Below are 5,456 nucleotides of genomic sequence, written 5' to 3'. Positions count from 1 at the left end.
CCCGTACCCGTCCCTTCATTAAATATGGGCACAGTATACAAAAATATCATGTATAAAAATATAAAATGTAGTAAAATATATGAGTATGTCTATATTTTAACATATTTTATATACGTTGTGTTTTGTATTTACAAATATTTATATATACTCTCTGCTGCCAACTCAGTCAATATCCAATATCGAAAGGGAGGAAAGGGGGAGGGAGAGAGGGAGGGAGGGAGGGAGGGAGGGAGGGAGGGAGGGAGGGAGGGAGGGAGGGAGGGAGGGAGGGAGGGAGGGAGGAAGGGAGGGAGCAGAATAGCGGAACAGACCGAGAGCGAGCACGTCTCCCAGAGAGAACGGAGGCCTTCGTCGATGAGTTGATGAAGGAGCCAACGAACATCGTCCCCAAACTTCGCAGGGTCCTTTCAGGAAAACCATAAACCCGCACAGACAGGGAAAGGGGAGGGTAGAGCAGAGCGGGGAGGTGAGCGCGGGACAGCGGGACGACAGGAAGACAGACAGAAAGACAGAACGGCAGAAAGAAGGAAAGAGAGAAAGAAAAAAGAAAGAGGGGGTCAGGCAGGGAGGGAAGGAGTGAGGGAGAACACAGAGAGGCTTCTTCTGACAAACACAGAGTAGGTGCGCGGGTCACGCACTCACAGCACAAGTCTGAAAACCCACGGAGAAAGTTGAAAACAAGATGGGGAGAACGTGTGTACTCGCCCATCACTAAATCAAAGGAAAGGGCTGGGAACGTGGCTTAGTGGTACAGTGCTTGCCTAGCATGCACGAAACCCTGGGTTCGATTCCTCAGCACTACATAAAAAGCCAGAAGTGGCACTGTGTGGTTCAAGAGGTAGAGTGCCAGCCTTGAGCAAAAAATGAGCCAGGGAGGGACATTGTTCAGGCCCTGAGTCCCAAGTCCCACTACTGGCAAAAGGGAGGGGGAGGGAGAGAGAGAGAGAGAGAGAGAGAGAGAGAGAGAGAGAGAGAGAGGAGAGAAAGACAGACAGACAGACGGAAAGGAAAGGAAAGGAAAGGAAAGGAAAGGAAAGGAAAGGAAAGGAAAGGAAAGGAAAGGAAAGGAAAGGAAAGGAAAGGAAAGGAAAGGAAAGGAAAAGGAAAGGAAAAGGAAAAGGAAAAGGAAAGGAACAAAAATCAAAGTTAAACCAAACCAAACCAGAGCAGCTGCTGGGGAACGGGGAGGGGTGGAACTACACTATGCCCTGCCCAACCTCTCCTCCATGTGCTCCGACTTCGGTCCGGACAGCTAGGCTTTTCTAATCGGCTCCTCTGTAGCAGGATTCGGGGCAAGGGGCAATGAATCGAAATCATACAGGCATATGTTTCAGGATGGAGGCACGGCTCAAATGAAAGCGCTGCCAGCCCGCCCTGCCAGCCAAGTAAGAAGACCCTGACAGGTTCGATTCCCGGCAGCACTGGTGGTACGGTGGAGTCGGTCCACAAAGCCTCCGGGGACGCGCGGTGCGCGGCGGCGGCGGCGGCTGGAGTTTCCGCAGCAGTTGTGCACACACGAGTAAGCGGCGGGGTCGGTGGGCAGTATGACACTTGTCAACTGCATTGCCACTCACGTGCCGTGCCTTTGGACCTGCCGGGCCAGCCGGCAGGGGAACAGAAATCCTGACTGAGGGGCAGCAGGGATACGGAAAAGGAAAAATAAGGCAAGAGAAAAAAGACAAGAGACAAAGATGGGGTACGGGAGGTCTACAGCCGTAAGGTTGAACCTCAAGACTGCAGCCTCGTTTATTCTTAACATCCAGCTTATATGCAGTTTGGGAACCAGGGAATGGCATAGGGTTACCAAAGTTTAAGAAAATAAGAAAGCTTTTAAGACTGTAAATAACAGGAGGCAATGAAACAAGACAAGGCTGAATGGTAAACATAAGCCAGGCGCCTATGGACACAGTAAAACATCTTGGTAAGTGCTGGCTGTCAATTAAGCCAAATCTTACCGCATTCCTTGTGATAACAACACAGCCAGAGGTCAGGATGAGCTTAGCTGCTAGCTCGGCTCCCGACAGTTCCCCCGTCTTTTTATTAAAAGAAGCGAACCCGCCTGTCTTAGGTGGGGTGGGTGCCCCAGCCCGCCTTACCCGTCTTGGGGAACAACTTCAGAGCAGTGCTGAAGGCCCTGTCTTAGGTCGGTCTAAGGCTGGCACTGCCTCATACCCGTCTCTGGCTGCGGTTCCTCTCGGGGGAAATTCATTTACTTGGAGCTTGACCTTATGCAGCTGGCTGGCTAAACTCATGAAAGAGTTTTGCAATATGCGTACAATGCAAGGAAGACATAGGCAAGCCACCAGCAAAAGTATCCCTGGGCAGAGCAATGTCATTAGCAGCCCCTTAACGTTAGTTAAGGAAGGGACATACTGTTGAAGTTGTTCAAACAGTTCTTTTGCTGTTTCTGCCACTTTAAAGTCCAAAGGCGGAGCCTGTTCTAGTCCGGCTATTTGTCTATGGAGTTGAAAGAGATCTAAGGACAAGTTATTATGGTGCCAAATACCATTTAGATGTGCTACAACTTGTTCCCAAGGATAGCTTGACCCATTATACTTATGGGGGGTCACACAAATAAAGTCAAACCCAGCATGACAGCGCACCCGTTGCAAAGTTTGTAAGGCACGAATTTGTTCTCCCAGAGACAACACAGATTCATACAATGCTTCTAATTTTTGTTCTACCTTATCATCAATCCTGCCTTGAAAGTGCAGGGCTTGCGTGGTATTATGAGCAAGCTGATTAACACGGTGAGCTGTCTGCACATTTTGTGTTAAAGCCACAGTAGCCGCTGCAGCAGAGGCAGCTAAGGAAATAAAGGCTAAAATTCCTGCTATTAGTAGCCCTACAAATCGTCTAGGGCGCATAAGTTCTTTTAAATGTTTTAACACTTGGATACCTGTTTCTTCATACCAAGCTTCAGATAAGTTTACAGGAAGCATAACAAATGGTGGTTGCTTAATAACAATTGCAGAATCAGTAAGGCCACTATACAAGCAATTTGTAAAAGAACAGTTAGTGCAAGTAACATTGAAATACATGGCTCCTATAGAAATATTAAAAGGTCCATACATAATAGCATAAGGGGGTGTTACACAACTCATAATATTTTTTAAAGAAGTAGAAGTGGGCCAGGAGATATTATTCAGAGCAGCCACTAACATCCAGACATGACGTTGAGGGCGCCCATTCATCCACCACAGACCTGGGTTGTACTTGTTGGTGAGATTAGCTCCGGACCAGTCTGTCAGCTGAGAATTAGTTCCTGAAATATTGGTTATAAAAGGGTGATCATGTCTACACTTTATGGGGTGCAGTTCTCCCGTGGATTCTACAATTTGAGAGGAGTTGATGCAGCGAGGTATCATGAAGGATGAGGTAGAATTGGCACTTACAGGGAACCCAGTAGGCAATGAAGTCATTTGTATACTATACACTTGACTTTTATCAGGAATCCAAATTCTATAGTTTATGGATTGCATCACAGTACAGCCTGGAATATAACTGTTGGAGTCAGTTGTAAAGCATAAAGGGGTTCCAATGCCAGAAGCTGCAAAATCTCCCATTTTAACGTGTTGGACAAAAGGGTCTGGAGCTGTACCGTACGCTGATCTGTTGACATGGACGAACACCTCAGCTTCCTCCCAGGTCGCAGGGTGCACAATCGGTGGATCTGGCACATAAGCCCAGTGGGTCAGCGCTTGTACTGTTCTGATGAGTTTCCACAATCCGAACACAACGCTCAGGTAGCCAGCGGGCATCATTTTCATCCTGTGAAAAAACACAGACATGTCCTCGACCCCATGTCAATACCGGATCGGGCCCGTGCCAAGCACTCGTTAAAGGATCTTTCCACTTAACTTGAGCAAAAGCTCTTTGCTCTCTCTTTTCCCAGAATCGCTGTGCTGCGGAGTGGCCATTGCAATCCAAATTTAAAAAATTTAGTACGAATAAAGCATGAGAAAGTATATTAACAGGAGAGAAGGGGTATAGTTCCCCCCCTTTTAATTTAGAAATTTGGTGTTTTAACAAACCGTTGGCCCGTTCGACAATTCCTTGACCATGAGGATTATAGGGGATTCCTGTAGAGTGAACAATTTGGTAAGATTTGCAAAAAGTTTGAAAAGCTCGTCCAACATATCCCGGACCATTATCAGTTTTAATTTGTTTAGGAAGTCCCATAGTAGCAAAGCAGCGTAAGGCATGGGAGATACAATGTTTGCCAGCTTCCCCGCTAAGAGGAGTAGCCATAATAAAATTAGAGTAAGTGTCTATTGTAACATGGACAAAGCGGAGCCGTCCAAAAGAGGGGATGTGGGTAACATCCATTTGCCACACATGGTTAGCCACTAAGCCTCGGGGATTAATCCCATTGGAGGGCACAGGCAGGAAGGTAGCACAGTTGGGACAAGTTTTTACAATTTGACGAGCTGCCTCACGAGTAATATGAAATTGCTGACGTAAGGCACGACTGTTTTGATGGTGGGCCGCATGTGATTGCTTTGCCAAGTCAATTTGAGAAAGAAAAATTTGGGTAGCCTCATCCGTAACAGCATTGCCCTCACTTAATGGTCCAGGAAGCTTAGTATGAGCACGTATAAATCCAAAAAAACACGGACAGGTGCGAGAGCGAAGAAGAAGTTGTATCTGGCGAAAAAGAGTTTGGATAGTGGAATTAGCTGTACCAATAAAAGGGACAGTTTCAATGACCTGAAGGGCTCGAATAACATAATGACTATCTGAATATAAATTAAAGGCTTTAGTAGGTAGAAGAGTAAAGGCCTCTAAAACTGCTTGAAGTTCAACTTCCTGGGCAGAAGAAAGCCCAGTGTCCCAAGATCTAGTTTCACCATCAATAGTAAGAGCTGCTGTTCCATTAGAGGATCCGTCTGTAAACACCAAGGCAGCCATAGAAAGAGGAGATAAAGATACAATCTGAGGAAATATAAAAGTGTAAGAAGAGGCGAAATGAAGTAACTTGTTAGAGGGATAATGATGTGAAATTGTGCCCACAAAATTGGCCCAAGCAATGGCCCAGGAATCACAATGAATATAAAGCCATTCTTGCTGCTGCAAGGTATAGGGGATATAAATAACCTGTGGATCTCGTCCAAGATACTTACAAGATTCCACACGGCACATATGGACTAAGGTGGCTACCAATTCATAATAAGGAGTTAACACTTTTGAAGGAGTAGCAGGCAAGGAAAGCCACAAAAGGGGTCCCTTCTGCCAGAGGACCGCTGTTGGAGAATGAGGTGTAGTTAAAATATAAGCTTCCCAAGGGGCTGAGTAATCAATATAATTTATATGTTGGGAAGAAATGGCAGAATTTACTATGCTCAAGGCTTCGGCTGCTTCAGTTGTCATTTCTCTGGGAGATGTAGGGTCAGGGTCCCCCTTTAGCATATCAAACAAAGGTTTTAATTCAGCTGTGGACAATTTAAGATAAGGGC

Source organism: Perognathus longimembris, unplaced genomic scaffold (genome assembly GCF_023159225.1).
Source record: "Perognathus longimembris pacificus isolate PPM17 unplaced genomic scaffold, ASM2315922v1 HiC_scaffold_4531, whole genome shotgun sequence".
NCBI lineage: Eukaryota > Metazoa > Chordata > Mammalia > Rodentia > Heteromyidae > Perognathus > Perognathus longimembris.
This window is presented reverse-complemented; position numbering follows the sequence as displayed.